The sequence below is a fragment of the Oreochromis niloticus genome, linkage group LG3 (assembly GCF_001858045.2).
Source record: "Oreochromis niloticus isolate F11D_XX linkage group LG3, O_niloticus_UMD_NMBU, whole genome shotgun sequence".
Taxonomy (NCBI): Eukaryota; Metazoa; Chordata; class Actinopteri; order Cichliformes; family Cichlidae; genus Oreochromis; species Oreochromis niloticus.
The window spans coordinates 42,845,454-42,863,046 of NC_031967.2; the positions used below are offsets into that span (position 1 = coordinate 42,845,454).

The window sequence follows — 17,593 nt, forward strand, 5'->3', positions numbered from 1 at the left end:
CTGTTTGAGAATTTTAATATTATTTCAAATAAATTTTTATAATGACTAATGTCTCAGTTCTACTACACAGCAAATGTTGGCACACGACTTGACACATGTAGAATTTATTTCATATTATACTAATGACAGAATATACTAATACAGTGGGATGCAAAAGTTTGGGCAACCTTGTTAATAGCCATTATTTTCCTGTATAAATCGTTGGTTGTTACAATGAAAAATGTCAGTTAAATATATCATACAGGAGACACACACAGTGATATTTGTGTTAAATGTGATAAATCAAGCAGGTGCATAAATTTGGGCACCACAAAAAAAGAAATGGAATAAATATTTAGTGTATATCAATGTGTGTGTCTCCTATGTGATATATGGGGTGCCTTTTTCTGGACGTGCTTCCCATCCAGAGCTCCACAGCAGAGAGGGAAGTTCCAACGCTCCTGGAATCCCTCTGTGATGGACCGCCAGTCTCCAGGTGAAGGCACAGCCATGAAGTCGCCCACTAGACAGTCCCAGATGGCCGTCGCTACCTGGGGGGTGATCTGGCACACCGTGGACACACCGACTCTGAAACTGAACGCGATGGTCCTGAAGGAGTCCCCGGTGGCAAGGAACCTGGACAAAATTGTTCAAAATTAGTATTATGTGTACTGCAGTTACAAAATACATTATTCAAATTCCAAAATACTTTTGTGATGTCAGATATAAATTACAAAACTTAAATCTTACATAAAACATTTTGTAATTATAAGGATAATTACATAACATATATTAGATATAATATAAAACAGTCAGTTGTGTTTTGTTTTAACTTTACCATATCATAATTTGATTGGTAGCAACTTTTACCACTACAGTGTGTCAATCACTCATAATTCCTAGACATGTCAATCAGGTAGGAATGAAGTAAGACATTAATAGAAATAAAGAGTTGTATGTTGACATGTAGCCCTTTCCTTGCTTAAATCATTGTTAATATTTTTGAAAAATTAACCTGTGATAAGACAGCTTATCAAGATAGAATATGCTAGATAGAACCATATAACTAAAGATGAACCAAACTGTTCAGTTTTATCTAGCTCTCAGTTTAAAGAAAGGCTGGTGACCCCTGTTATAGAGTCTGACAGCTGCGGGGATTATATACAAATATTCAACTATACCAGAATTAAACCAGGTCTAAATAAAAAAGAAAAAAGGAGTATCACTACAAAGATTAACCCACAGTGGTCCTCATACCACAGTTTGATATCAGCAAACACCGAGAGCATACATTGATAGACACCACAGCCATGCTATCATTGCTAACACTGATAACAGCATAAATCGAATTAAATCGGGACTTGATGAGAACTGTCGAGTATCACTAGAAATATTATAAACAGTCGTCTCCATACCACAGTTTGCTATCAGTAAACACCGACGGCATTCACTGTTAGCATACCACAGCCATGTTAGCAGTGTATAAACGATAGTTTAGCATATATTAGCACAGGTATCAATAAAGGACTACCGTATTAAACACTTTTACTAACCTCAGGCAGATGGACAGGCGCTCTGCAGGTGGGATTGAGCGCCTGTAGTTGGTGTCTAGGCGGGCGATTCTGGGACTGACGCGGGACAACAGGTCCTCAAACTGGGCGAGTGAAAGACGGTGATATCGCTGAAATCGGCCGTCATCCAGGCACTGCTCCTCGAGCAAGTGGTGAAACTCACCAAACTGCTCACGCCTCTGGAGGACCTGATGGACCCAGGTACGGCGAGGACGTCCTTAACGCCGCTGCTCTGCTCTCCACAGTAAATAGAGGAGGGAGACTCTCTCTTCAAACGCTAGCTCGACAGCTGCCATCTAGCAAAGATACCGTCTGGCACATCTTCCTCCCACATCCCTCCCACATTTCCGGTTCACGCGTGTCAAAATATGCAATTTTGACGTGCGATGGATTTTTCTTGGACACGCGTTGAGGTGCGAATGTGCACGCGTCAAATTAGGGGCGTTTGGGGCGTTTTCGCCCGCGCCTATCGCGTTCGGTGTGAACACACCGTAAGAAATTCAGTTGTTAAATGACCTTCTGAAATAAATACACCATTATGAAAAAACCCATTATGAAACAAAAACAGACTTTGGGAAAAAGACCTTTTGGAATATAAACTGATTGAATTTAATAAAATGTCTCAAAAAATGTTCTATAATTCGTAAAAAAAAAAAATACTGCTACTTTAGCTTCAAGTGACAACAGACTCAAACAATCCTCTGGACAAATGCTTATATTGATCAAGATTTTGCCATTCTTATTGGACAGTGTTGTAGAGAAAAATCCCTTTATCCAGTTTATTTTGGATTTAATTGAAACTGTTAAAATACTTATAGCCCCAGTTGTGTCTTTACAAACTGTGTCCAAACTAAAGAAAATGATAGAAGATCATCTTAAACAATTCAGGCAACTGTTCCCAGAAAAAAATGTAATCCCAAAGCAACATTACATGCTGCATCTTCCCTCTCAGATTATTGCCCTGGGACCTGTAATACGTCATATGTGCATGAGATTCGAGTCTAAACACAGTTTTTTTTAGACAATGGTCAGCCAAATTAAACTTTAAGAATTTGTGCAACTCTCTTGTAAACCACAATCAGCTGCTGGAGTGCTGCCAAAGTGAAGCAGGAACTGAGCATCCAATATTTGTAAATGAGAAAGAACTAGGTCCTGTATCAGAGGTTGCTAATATGGAGCATTTGCAATCAAAGGTTGTAGATTTTGGGGGGATTGAACATGCTACACATCATGCCGTTAGAGTAAAGTGGCTTATTTTACATGGTAACAAATACATCTGTGACAGGTCTCTTATACTCATTTCAGCAAATGGTTTAAACCCTATCTTTGGACTTAAAAACCTGAAATAAATATCTTCCAATGATTGACTTTCTTATTTCAAGGATAAAGGTGAATGTTTCTTATTTTCAGATATTTTTTTGTTTTACACTCTATCTAAAAGCTATTTTTGCTTGAAATAAATGTAAAATGGTTCATTTTTAGATATACAGACTAAATAAGAAAAAAAGTAATATATACTTGAAATAAGTCTAATCATCTAACACATGAGACTGGAAACGAGCTTGTAATGTTCAAAACAAGATGGACAAGATAGTTTGGCTAAATTTAAGACAATAAATCTTGTTAAGCTACAAGGAATTTGCAGTGAATAAAAGTATATTTACGGTGGCCGCTAGAGACAAAGCACGTACAAGCACCGAAGCACGTACAAACCCCAAAAGACGTAAAAACTCCAAAGCACGTACAAACCCCGAAGCACATACAAACCCCGAAGCACATACAAACCCCGAAGCACATACAAACCCTGAAGCACGTACAAACAGCAAAACACGTAAAAACTCCAAAACACATACAAAACGCAACAGAAGTGCTCCAGGATGCTAGGTGCAGTGTTGAGCTTTTGTTACCTAGTGGCTATACAAGCCAGGAAGTACCAACGATCGGATTTGGTGTGTGGTAGTAACAGGTAAATGACCTTTTTTTTTAAACTTATTTGAATATATATGAGTGCTTGTGTATAAATACACAAACAATACATATGCTTTCAATTGTGTAATTTAAGTGATCTAGGTCGCTCTGTTTTGGAAGTTCGGCAACGCTAGAAATGTGTTTTGGAATTTGTACATGCTTTGGAGTTTGTACGTGATTTGGAATTTGTACGTGTTTTTTGGAGTTTGTACGTACCACTGTATATATTTATATATAAACATATATAAATAAAACCACATTTTTTTACATTAGTAATTCCTTTTGTGCATAATTTTATATTGTTTTTAATAATAAATTAATTAAAGCAACAAAACAACCTGAAGAGCTGGTTGGGAGCCAAAAGAGCCGGCTCTTTTTAGTGAGCTGAGCCGAAAGAGCGGTTCTCTAAAAAGAGCCGGAAATCCCATCACTAGTGTGTTGATACAGGCCCGACTTTGTTCTGCCTTGCCTCTTAATTAAAAAACTAGTTTAAGGTGTCCTGCATATGTGATATATATATTTTTCCTATATGAAGTCATTCTTTTTTGAACAACACTCAAAACAGAGCCTATTAATCTTTCAGTCATTTCTACCATCACTTAATTTCCTTTCGCTGCTCAGCACTCACACAGTGGCTCAGCTATGCTCCAATTCCTCCATATTGTGGCCAATCACATGCAAGGATATAGGACAATGTCTGTGAAGGTTCTCAGTCATCCAGGTCATCGTAGACTAAGGAGCTTGGAAAGAAAACCGTCTGGACTTCTTTGAGTTGCTTGAAGATGTTTCACCTCTCATCCGAGAAGCTTCTTCAGTTCAGGTCACAATCAGCCAGGGTTTTGGGTGAGCTCATTGTGAAACCTGGCCCCACCCTATCATGTGATTTCCTGAGGTCAGATGGCCCAGGATTTTTGTGAGGAGTTTTGTCTTTCGGGTGAACCAGTTTTTGTCTGAGTGTGTTGCTGGGTCTGAAGTACACTGGGATGTCGTGCTTGGAGAGAACCCTCCTGAGTTTCTCTGATACACCGGCACATAGGGGATGACAATGTTGTTGCATCTGTCTTTCTTATCCTCCCTCGCTGGTGTCTGACATATCTCTGAATTTAAGGAGGTAGAAAACACCAAAACAGAAGAAAAGAAAGAAGGAGAGAAAAATAAAAACAGGAACAATGGTTTGATGGTGTATGTTTGGTGAGAGGGTAAAGGAGAGACAACAACAACCGCAGCTGTTATTTGTATCAATCAATAACCATGACAATGAACACAGAGTGAGACATAGAAACATGAACTAGTTTCAGACTGGAGCACAATGGTAGAGGTTTCTATGAAAGTAATAAGTTAGGTGTCAGTCACTGAGGAGTAGATGAACAAAACAGATCAAAAGAGCTAAAGAGTGATGTATGGGTCATGGTATAGCTTTCCTTCTATGTAGAGTTTGTCCACAACTGGCACGTTGATCTTTTCTCTGTGTTGCTTTATGATTGGATACAACTTTCAGTTATTTTGAATGGGAATTGACTGTTAAGTGCAAAGTTAGTGTCACGGCTGCTGAGGTGAGCCGTGTGGTGTTGGAGGGAGAAAGGACCCAAGATGCAAGCAGTGGAGGATAATGCTAGTGATGTTTATTTACAAAGTGGAATGGTGGCAAAACAGGCAATGAGGAAGGACAATAAACTAAAGGAACCTAAACTGGGAAAACTAAATAACTAACCTGAGAAGATACCAAAAGGGATGAGAGGCAGAGAGACGCAGACGAGGAACAGGACACCGTGGAGAGTCCAAAAACAAACCAAAAACCCCGATGGTCAAGAAAAACAAATCCAACCAACAGTTCAGGGGGCCAACCCGGAGGCCGACAGCGCAGGAGGCCAAAACAGTTCAGTTCCGGGGGCCGACCGTGTGAAAGGCAGCGGCAGTGGGGCAGGTCCAGAGGCCGGCCACGTAGTAGGCAGTGGCGTGGAAACAGTTCTGGGGGCCGACCATGCGGACGGCAACAGCGGCGTGAAAGCAGTTCTGGGAGCCGACTGTGTGCATGGCAGCGGCGGCAGCAATGCAAGCCCGGAGGCCGGCCACGCGGAAGGCAGTGGCGGCGTTCAGGAGGTCGTCCACAGTGGCGAAGATGCCCAATAAGCGGCCTGGCAGATGACCGACGATGTTGAGCCAGCAGTTGGGGACCTGAAGGCTGCGTGGCCCCCGCAGCACGAGGCGAGGCGGAGGCTGGACCAGACGAGGCAGAGGCTGGACCAGACGAAGCTGAAGCAGACGAGGCAGAGGCTGGACCAGACGAAGCGGACGAGGCAGAGGCTGGACCAAGCGAAGCAGGTGAAGCTGAAGCAGAGGCCGGACCAGGCGAAGCTGAAGAAGCTGAGGCAGAGGCTGGACCAGACGGACCCGAAGAAGCTGAAGAGAAGGCCACTGCAGGCGACGCCGAAGCCGATGCGGAGCCGGGACCAGGCGAGGCGGAAGAGGCTGCCACTGGACCAAGCGACGCTGGACCAAGCGACGCTGGAACTAATGCGGAGGCTGGACCAGGTGACGGCGAAGCTGAAGGCTCGGAGGCTGGATCAGACGAGAATGGCGCTGCAGGCGACGGCGTGGGTGAAACAACTGCTGCTGCAGGCGTGGGTGAAACAGCTGATGAGGAGGCTGCTGCAGGCGATGCTGATGAGGAGGCTGCTGCAGGCGACGTGGATGTAGCTGCTGCTGCCGGCAGCGTGGATGAGGCTGCGGCTGCTGCCGGTGGCGTGGATGAGGAGGCGGAGGCTGCAGCTGGCGAGGATGAAGACACGGAGGCTGCAGCTGGCGAGGATGAAGAGGCTGCAGCAGGCGAGGATGATGAGGCTGAAGCCGGCGAGGATGATGAGGCTGCAGCCGGCGAGGATGATGAGGCTGCAGCTGTATTTATTATACAGGCTATACAGTACATAAGATCAAAACTCACATGTTTTATGTAACTAAAGTGTGTAATTATGTGGGCTATAGACAATAATTAAGTTATAGACTATAGTTATATGAAAAACGTGTATACTTACTGCATTTGAATTATTTTAACCATATGTAACCACCTGCATATGTGTTTGAAAAAAAAAGGCTTTGATTTTGCCACCCCATTTGATTTCTTTGCCACCCTCATGCCACCCTAAGAAAGTTTCTCTAGATCCGCCTCTGCATAGCTGACGCTTCTGTGTGCTTTCTTTGGCCTACTGTCATGGCGGGAGGGGGCGTGTATGCACTCACTCCAAGAACCGTATAATTACAAATATGAGCGTGGTGAAAGTTGGGCAGCACGCTAACGTCTTTTGTCCACTCTGTGTGCTCGTAAGGGTCTAACCCTTTCACTCCTTTGATTTTTTCCTCGTATCTTTTCTTTGACTTTTCATCAAGTCTGTCTTTGTACGGACTGGCATTGTTCTCCTTCGTTTTTGTACATACCTTTTTTGGGGGCAAAGAAAAAGCAAGAAGGTATTGGAACCGGAGAATGAACACTTTGCGGTGCTGCAAATGCTTGCGTTTGATGCATTGCTTTGATTGTTTTGCCACTAGTACCCAGCATGCAATGCGCGAAAGTCACATGGTCTGTCAATTTCTATACAGCAGGAGAATGCATGGAGGACCTGTAATAAATACTGTATCGATAACAAAATTAAGTAAGTTTCTTTTAGTATATCGCAGATTTGCTGTATGAACCCGTTTACACTGCCTCTATAAGTTTTGGACATCAAAAATAAACAAAAAAAAAGCTTCTGCTGAGTCACGTGGCCACACCACAACAAACCACAGCAGAGCAGAAGTTGTTGGGGAGGGGGAGGGGCTACTAAGCTGACCAGTTGGGCTGTGACGGTGTCACTACCCGATCCGTACCGGAAACCCGATCGGTACCCCGCATGCGCGAAAGGTGTCTACTTCCGGTCGAAGTGTTTTACGATAGTTACGGGTCAGAGTATCTGTTAAGATGTTAAGAATAACAAGTATCTCTTAAAATGTTTCCGATAATGAAACATTTAATATAATGTAGACAAAAACAAAAAAATAAAAAGATAGTTACGGATCAGGACTCCCCGATCCTTACTGCGCATGTGCAAAGTCGGACCGTACAAATCGGGTCTACCCGGGTGCAGGGGTTTTCTTCTTCTTCTGTTTGTTTAATGGCAGTTTACTCCCCAGTGTACGAGGATACCGCCCCCTGCTGACGGAGCGAATGAACCCTATTGTAAACTGAATTAGTGTCATTACAAACGTGTGTTAAATTTGATTTAGTGATAGTCGAGTGATTGGAATAGTGATGATGATGTCCGCTATCACTGTCAATTGTCAGTAAACACTTCATCTGACTGATGAATCTTCACGTGACATATTACAAAGTCTGTATTATTAACTCTGTAATTAGGCGCCATTCTTCTTATTTTACGGCGCTGTTGTTCAATCGGGGGACGCTCTCTGTTGAGGAGAAAAGCATGAATTTGTTTGTATACGGATTATCCATTGTTTAAATGTCCCGGTAGTCGAAAAGGAGGCAGAGCTGTTGAGAAATGCTAGGAGCTAACTGGGCGCTAGTCGTATCATTCAAATATATTGAATGTTGCAATGTTGGCAAAGAGAGGAAGTGACGTAAGATTTGCGCATGCGGGGTACCGATCGGGTTTCCGGTACGGATCGGGTAGTGACCAATGACTGTATAAAAGATGGACGACGCGACACCGCCTCCTCCCATTGTGCAAAAATGAAGCCAAAATATCCCGCTTGTGGAGGCTGCCATCTTGCAAATTTGGAGCCAGAGTCTGCGCAGTAGTGACTTGAGGTGGAGCGACTGTGTAACTCTCCCGCCCACACACCCGCTGGACGTGACCGCAAACACGACCCTCTACACTTTTTACGTAGCCCGGCGGCTCGAGTTTTTTGCCTGTTTACCGCGACTGACGACTCGTTTAATTAAGGTAAATACAACCATGTCACTGTTATAAAAAAAAGAAACACAGCTTATCATCTTATAGTTCTAAAATCACTCTGTTGTTAATTCGTTAGCTAGATTAGCCGCTAGCATACGCACTGTGTTGGAGGCTTGTTGCTAGCTAGTTAGCGATGCTACACACCTGTTACTCTAATAGTCTGTGTTATTGAAGGATTCAGCACTTCTTGTTTTTTTTAATCCATTTTTAGACAGCGATGAGATCATCTGCACACTCTACAGAAGCCCAGAGTTACTGTTAATATCAAAAATATAATGCTGTCCTTTGAGATTTTAACATAAGACTGTGAGTGTAATGGATCTAAAACTGTTTAAATCTTCAGAGCCCTCTACAGCCTGGTAACATGGAAACTTTAAAAACATCAGCAGAACGTTTCAGTAGTGTAGTCTAATTTGTTCTTTTCATTTAATAATAGAGTCCCTATTATATCAACAGCTACATTCACCCTGAAGAGAAACTAGTGAGGGAGACCATCAGGACCAAGCTGGGTTTCCTGGGTCCAGAGGTTTGGAGAAACTTCTTCCCTTTCTTTTATCACAGCTGTCCTGTGCCAGAAGTTCTGTTGACCCACTGAGAGAGGCTTCATTTAAGAAAAACTGAAGCTCATCGCATTGATCAAGCAGGACTCATGATCTTCACCAGCAGCTCCCTCACAGGGAAATCTTCAGCACTCCTCTGTAGGCCCGCCCCAGGAGATGGATAAACCCAGCATTTCATGAACACTGTGATGGAGACCTTTGGTTTGTGTAATGTTATAAATACTCAGATACTCCACAGAGGCTCCAGGCTTTTACATAAAGATATTATATTTAGTCCTGTAGAAAGTTAGATATTTAAAAATATATGATCCTCTCTGGTTACTCTGGTATGAATAACGCTGAATCACTTTATGGTAAATAACACACTATCTGCAAAAAACTGTGAAAGAACTCCAGATGACAAGTTTGTAGTTAAACATACAAGTGACGACCTTTGACCTTCATCAGGTTTTATTTAATTGTGTTAGAGAAAATCAGCTGAGTACATCAAGTGTTTAAATCGGAAGCTGTGCAGGTCTGAGATCAGCAGCTTTGTGAAACACCAAACTGAGGTCCTGTTAATGCTGATATATATAGTGACACAGTTACATGAGTGATTAATCCTTTTGGTTTTTTGTCTTTAACTTTATCAATAAAGCTGCAGCTTTCACTACAGCACGTGTGGTACTTTAACCTTTGCACTGTTTTCATCAGTTCATTTTGCAGTTAACATGTTGGATGATCTGTCTGCTGTCACTGGGTGGTGCTGAGGTCTGAATCTGAGGGCAGCTCCTGTAATCACAAAGAGAACAGAACCATCAAACTCAAATATAAATTTTATCCCTCAAAATTGAAATAAAGCTGATTCTTCTGTCCTCACACATTCAGGATCTGAAGTTCTTCTCTTACATTTTTTTCAGTATTACAGTACACTACAGTACTTTAATCCATAGTTCCTGATTAATGAGGAGTTACTGAAGTACAAGCTTTTAAAAAAAATGTTACTGTCTTTACAGATGTGGCAAGAGACTGAAAACATGCTGTTGTTTGCATATGTTTAATATTCAGCTCTGCACAGGAGCTGCAGCAGGGTGCAGCCTGTTGCTTTTACAGTATAATACTTGTAATAAAAGTACAGTAACAGTAATTAGTGACTGAGCAGCCCGGGGCGTTTCTCTTGATTTCTTTAGTAAATTCATTCACCTGCACAGATTAGCTAAACGAACCCTGACAGCCGAGTGCTCATTTTAGCTAGCTAAGGTCTCAGGAGCTAGCTAAGGACGGTAGTTATGGAGTAGCTTACAAACATGTTTAACTTACCGAAAAAGTGCAGCGGGGCCTCGGGTCCTTCTGTCGGGTAGTCCAGTTTACTGAAGAACACCTCAGGCTGTCAGGTTAAAACACTCGGTCGTGTTTTCGTAACGTAAATGCTGGCCCTCCTCTCAGAGCCTACGCTCTATCTGCTATTCCCGAACAGAGATACGCAAGTTTCTCCGTGACTGCAGCTGTCAGTCAAAGCTGCTATGATGACGTTTCACCCTAATTTAACATCACTGCGGTAGGAATTAGAATCAAACTTATGGGAAAGATGAGAACTATTGATAACAAAAGAAAGAATCTTTGGAAAAAAATTATCTGAGGAGAATAAATTTATTTTAGTCTGACCCCAGTCCCATCCGCTAACATGGAGGAGGCGGGGTTATTGACCTATACTGCAGCCAGACACCAGGGGGCGATAGAGACGTTTTGGCTTCATTTTTGGGGAGCTGTCGCGTTGTCCATCTTTTATACAGTCATTGGTAGTGACAGACGGCAGACATTAGATGTACTTAGACCTTGCTGGGAGAAGGGCAGGAGAGAGTTAAAGAGCTTTGGATGGGTGGTGGGGGGAAGAGCAAGGGATCTTAAATCGGATCACTTGGACATATGTCAGCGAGTGCCGAGGCCTGCAATCCCTCCATGGATACTTCCTGAAGCAGCTGTAGATTTTTCTTTGTTGCGCCAGAAGAGTAAGGACGGGGCAGGCGGTCTAGACTCGAATATGGTTCAGGGTTTCATAGATCAGTATTATGGGTATGTGCAGGTATACACGGATGCTTCAAAGAATCCAGCTAGTCAAGTGGGGGTGGCAGTAGTAATTCTGGACTTTATGGTTAAAATAGGGAAGAGGATTAATAATGGATTGTCTGTGTTTACAGGAGAAATGATAGCAATTCTATTAGCAGTGCAGTGGGTGGAAGATTTGAGGCCATAGAAAACAATTATTTGTTCGGATTCCAGTGCAGCCTTGGTTAGCCTACAGAATGGTCATTCGAAAGGTAGGTCAGACATTTTATTAGAGGTTCAGCAAACTCTTTACAGGATACATATGATGGGTCTATCGGTAGTGTTTGTATGGGTCCCGGCTCACTATGGGGTAAGGGGGAATGAAGCAGCGGACAGGTTAGCAAAGGAAGCCACTAATCATGAGACAGTTGATCTGGCGGTGAATTTTGGTCAGGAGGAAGTAAAGAGTATTATTAAGATAGAAATGAGGGGTAGATGGCAGAAACAGTGGGAAGAAGACAGGAGGGGAAGGTGGTTATATAAAATTCAAAGGAGGGTGGGAGTGAGGAGAGCCACAAGAAGGAGTAGGCGAGAGGAGGTGGTGGTGTCAAGACTGAGATTTGGGCATACGGGTTTGAATTCCACACTGTTCTTGATAGGGAAACATGCCTCAGGGAAATGTGATTATTGTGGAGCGGATGAAACCTTGGAGCATGTTATTTTGCAGTGTCGGAATTATACGGTAGAGAGGAGACGGTTGGTCCAAAATCTCAGTAGCATTGTTATGAAACTTGATCTTGTAGGGTTGCTACGGAAGGAGTCGGGGGATAAATGTTATCAGGCATTGTTTCAGTTTTTGAGAGAAGGAAGGTTGTTTGGGAGGATATGAAGTGGGGTTTTTTTGTTTGTTTGTTTGTTTGTTTTTTTAGCGTGATTTCTGTCCACACTCCATACCAGTGGTGGCGGTAATGCACCATGCAGTTGTTTGCCAACCGCCAATAATACGTAAAAGAAGAAGAAGAAGAAGAAGACAGACGGCAGACGGCAGAGGGAAGTGACGTATGAGGAAGTGAAATGAGAACAGAAGTACATGGCGGGAGAGATAATGTCGCAGTGAAATAAGGTAAATATCATAAAATATACTAACAAAAAACAAAGCCGAAAAGGAGAGCAATAACCAGAGTGAAAGTAAACCTGTAATGTGGAGGAAACGGACAGTGAGCGCAGTGTAACCGTGACAACGAGACACGAGGACGAATTTAAAGTGATCATAAAATCGTCTCCAGACGGGCGTCGTTCGGTGAGTGGAACCACATTCATCTACAACAGCGATAATTACGCCTGTAGGGAGAATAAGAGTGCTATAATACTGAGAAACGGATCTCTGACGAATGTTTGTAGGGATGTGGTTCAGCAAGGTAAAGACACGACTCTATAACATGCTGGCTTTATCCATAAGATAATAATTTGGTGTGTATTGATGTTGAAAGGGAAAAAGAGAGTTCACAGAGTGTTACTGATTTAATGCGCGGGTCAGCTGTGACAGCAGGTGTTAGTACCTGGGAAAGTCTGAAGTATTTATCACTATTCAGTAGTGCTAAATAAACGATATAAATGCAACTGATGATGAAGAAAAGGCTGAAATTTTAGTAAAGTCACAAGTCAAGTCAGCTTTTTTTACATAGCACATTTAAAAGACATCAAGTAAGTAAAATTTATTTATATATCACTTTTCACAGATAAAAATCCCAAACTGCTCCACAATAAAACCAAAAATATAAATAATAATATAAAACAATCAGAAAATTAAAAACGAGAAGAAAGAAAAGCATGAATAATCATCTCAAGTTCTGCCTTTGACACCAGTAGTCTGAGTTTATAAATGTTACAAACAGTTACGAAACAGTAGTTTGGAGTGTTTCTCAAGTGACAACTTGAACTGTCAAATATGACACCCAAATTTCTGAGGCTCGATTGAACTGAAGGGTGTAAAACCTGATATGCTGCTTAATTTCTGAAAACATGTAATGTGCTTTGAAAATGTATTTTATCCTTTAAAAATGTAGCTCTCGAATAATTTCAGTTTCATTTCTCACCATTCAATTTGAGTTCCAAAATTCAGTTTTGGCTCAATGCTTACATATATGTATAAAAAGAAAATTTACAAGCTGTGATAACTGTTTCTGATCAAATGAAGAGTAGACCAATATATTAAAATTTTCCTTTATTGGGTGAGAAAATCAGACCATGTCATAACTGAATTAAGTCTTACAGAATAGATATCAGGGCCTTAAACAGGCTGACTTCTGCTAAATGGGTCAAACTGGGCAGAAAGTATACAACCTGGGCTGACTTGCACCTCTGCATGTCAGTCCGTTTCAATATGTGACCCCGCCCCTTCCCTGGACAGTCAGGGATGAGTGCACTAACATACCTGGAGACTGCCGTTTTAATGAGTGTTTGCGTTCTCGAGTCACACGATAGGTGAGTCCTAGTAAATAATTTTTGAGAATGTGTACGTAACACATCCCTGGCTTTCATTCAAAATCTGTTTATGTTTTATAAATTATAAATAGCTTCAAGCTCACATTGAGGCCTGTGGGGCACTGAGGCAACAGACAAATTTAAGTGTTTTTGATATATGAATATTTCATACTTTAAGGTTGCCTGTTTATTTAAGGGAGTTGAACAATACATTATAATTGTACCTAATAATACCACAGACGACAGACTAAATAAATAGATTTTAGGTAGATGCAAGTGCGTAGATTTGGTTTTGGCATTGGTGGGGACGGATGCTTCAGCCACCGAACCCTGCCCTGTTTCTTTTTTTTTCCCTTTTTGTCTTTGCTTCTTGATAACAAAAGGAGAAATATACTTGCCTACATATGCTATTCTGCATGCTTTTAAACCATTTAAAATTACAATTCATACTATTATATGTGAATTATATAATGTTAAATTACTATTAAACAAATGACTGACTAAAGTATTTTATACTTTAGTTTACTTCAGCCATATTCCATATAAATCAGGTATCATACAAAAATAAAAAAAAATAGCTTCAAATAGAGTCATGACAATGAAAGAACATGACTTTAAGGACTTAATAACATTACTTCAGTTATAGTACACCAACATCTCTGATACATTAGTACAAAGGGAACACTGAATGACCTGGTGGGTTTTGTCCATAAAACTACTCATCTAAGATGACCACAAAGTAAAAGATCTCTCAGCAAAATTATGCAACATTTTAGGCACTATTGCCCCGATCAAATCAGTGAGCTGGGATTTTTATTCTAAACATGAACTACTGTTACAGCAACAGACATGGCCTACTGGTGCCCCACACAACAACTCAATGTCCACTATGTGAAGCAGCCAAACACATGCCTTCTCCTCTCGCTAACTGAGATAAACTGCTGGCATATTTGTTTTACATCTATACTGTCCAGTCTCTCCTGGTGGACATGGCACACAGCAGCATTGTTTAATCTCATTTGAGTCATTGTTGACCTGAGCCATGCTTTTAGTCTTCTGAGAGCACTGAAGCTTCTTTCAGCCTCAGTACATGCGTTTTATCCTCAGATTAAAATTATTACTATGTGCTTGATGTGCCTCACCTTTGGCCCTGGCTCTTCCCCTCTGACTGCAATAGGACATATTTCCACCTGATAAAATAACACATTGATTACTGCCATATAAAAAGTGAGACATGTCAATTCAGATTCTTTGTCAAATATACACTAATGAATCAATTTACATCAGCAGCCTAACAATTGTCATGATAATAAATACTAGTTAATCTATAGCACCAAATCATCAGTCAGTCACCTGTAACCTCGCCTCTTCCCCTCTGTCCGAGCTACAACATGGCAGAGCTGCCTCTGTCACCTGATAAATAACAGTGAGACATTCCACATACATGCAGTCACACATGTGCTTCAAATGCAGTCATGAACCACCAGGTCATCATCACATTTCACCTGTGATCTTGTGTCACCGTTACTCTCTGAGCTTTGTGTTGGTTCTTCTGTCACCTGACAAATAGGACATACATGACAATAAGAATAAAATGTGGAGCTGCTTCAGTGTTTCTGTCAATTTGTGCAGATCTTGACTCATCAGTAATGTTTGTAGGGTGAGTGCATTTTTAAAACAATTTGTGCAAACTGCACTACAAGGTGGAATATTTGCAAAATCATGACTACCTCATGATATTTTGTCTCAAAAATTAACCCTATGAATATGTCAGTACCATTAGGATGAAATTATTGTGTCACCAACATTTTAACGTTAGACATATAATTTTAACAGCCTCTGTAAACTAATATCCTGGCTTGCTCGAGGCTCCGTTTTCTCTGACAGTTTCAATCAAAATTAGAAATGCTACTCTGAGACTGAGATAACTAATAGTGCTAACTAACACGTTATTCATGGTTACATACAGTTTTTAGACTGATGTTGGCCAAAGCCTAGCATAACCTGTAACGTTATTATGACGGACACATTTTATGAGTGAGCTTGACTTTAAGTGACTTACAGGTTTCTTTGAAAAATACTTTCTTATATCCAGGTTCTTCCTTTTTGCTGCCATCCTCCTCTCCTCCTTGCAGGTCCTCGCAGCGCAGGCTTGCCGCTGTTAAAACTAAACAGAGCTCCCTGAAAGGCACAGCCAATCACATTGGCCATATTTGTCACATGAGGTAGGACTCCAGTAGAGAACGGAATTTAACTCTTTCTGCACCGCTGGTTGAATGAGATGTTGACAGATCGTTTTTTTCTTTCTATCGGGTTTGTTTTTCTTTACTCGAAGAGATCAAATTATTGGTGGGGACAATTCAATAATCGCTGGATATTGGTGGGGACATGTCCCTTCCGTCCATGCCAAATCTACACCCTTGGGTAGATGCTTGTGCATTCTTAAAGTCTTAACTGAGTAGGACTGGGCGATATGACCCAAAATTCATATCTCGATATTCTTTAGTTGGATGGCGATCTACGGTATATATCTCGATATTTTTTTAAAGCCATAAAGTAAGAACAAAAAAAAGAGTTCTTAGTCAAAGCTGTGTCCCAAATCTCACACAGGCACTTTTATTAACATACAGTGCAGATTTACAAGAAAAAATTACTCAGAAATAAATTATCAGCATTTATTAAATAATAATGCTCCATAAATAAAATAAAACAATGTTGTTTTTGTGCATAACAAAAGGCTCACAATTGTGCAGTCAAAATGTAAACCAAAAGATGCTGAACATAATAACAAAGACAGACAGATTTCGCAGCTCCTCTGTTCCCAGGTTCTACTGCGTGACTGACAGCCTGGAGTTTGAAATCCTCTTTGTAACCATGTCTCTTAACCTGTGCCATTTGCGATCCTTATACACACACAGTACGGTAATATTACGTTGAAGCACAGTACGTATTACTCCGCGAGGCTCCTCGGTAGCCGTAATGCTCCAACAATCCATTGTTTGTTTGTTTGTTTTCAAGTGGAGATAAATATCTCTAACATTGATTTGTTCACATTTGCTAATCTTAATTTTTTAAGAGAAATGTGTTTTTTGAGTTTGTACACTATATGCATATTGCACCATTTCCTTTTTCATTATTTGTCTGTGGTGCATTTTTCTATGTTTTAACAAAAGGGGAACAAAGGACATTTAAGTCAATCTAAAATGATTTGTTTTAATTTTTACATGGTCTTACTGAGGTGATGCAAAGTGAAACATGCATTATTGGGTTTTTTTGGTAATGTGCTGGAAAAGCTTGAAAATTGACCTTGAAAGTGCTTAAAAAGTGCTTGAATTTGACCCTGAAAAATTTGTACCCTGATTCTGCTACTGATACATAATTTAAGTTTCTGAATATTAAACTTGTTACTGCCTTTAATAGTGTTTAACTTAACTTTCTCCCACACTGAAAACACTTAAATGATAAAATTATTTTAACATTACCTAATAAGACTGATTCAGGACAGATAATTAGTAACTTTTCATCAAGCGGTCCCTGTTTTGGTCGAAAGCATCGCACCGGCTGCAAGCAATATCATCTGCTAATTATGCCAGGTGACATTGATACCAAAGAGACAAAGTAGATTTTGAAATATGGGGAAAGCCAAAAAACTGTGCTTCCTCCACTTCTGTACCATTGATTCATTAATGTTGAATTCTATCACATCTGCTCTATTCCCGTGTTGTTTCAGTATATTAATGACTAACCTCATATTATGGATTGATTATCTCAGTTGTTCTTCTGACTGAAGTTTGGTCCGTTTACAGCATCCTGACAATTACATTTGTCCCTAACTATCAGGAACCCTCACTTAACTTTTTGAGTGGAAAAAAGTTGGCGTTCATCCTCCAGCTTCACTCTGTTTATATTATGCTAACATAGCTGTGTCGCTAGCGATCACGTAGCACATCATTATGTACCAGCTAGTCCAACTTAAGTAACCCTACAAAAGTCACTGCTGTTTAGTTTTCTGTTTTCATTTCTGTTGGAAGTGATAGCAGAGCTGTGCGTTTGAATTTTT

At 41.0% G+C, this 17,593-nt stretch overlaps 1 protein-coding gene across 5 annotated transcripts in view; it reads left to right on the forward strand.

The window, feature by feature from the left end:
• Positions 1 to 17,593, forward strand: part of LOC100695786 (zinc finger protein 239) — a 630,955-nt gene that overhangs the window by 604,919 nt on the left and 8,443 nt on the right. The window contains exons 1-2 of one of the 5 annotated variants that reach the window (XM_025901259.1): positions 12,101 to 12,349; positions 15,669 to 15,758. The exons of 1 other annotated variant lie outside the window; for it this stretch is intronic. The gene's annotated coding sequence lies outside the window, so the exon portion shown is untranslated. Of the gene's footprint in view, positions 1 to 12,053; positions 12,350 to 15,668; positions 15,759 to 17,593 lie in introns of those variants that run through there. 3 more of the 5 variants (XM_019363353.2, XM_019363352.2, XM_025901271.1) reach the window with 3 other exon arrangements.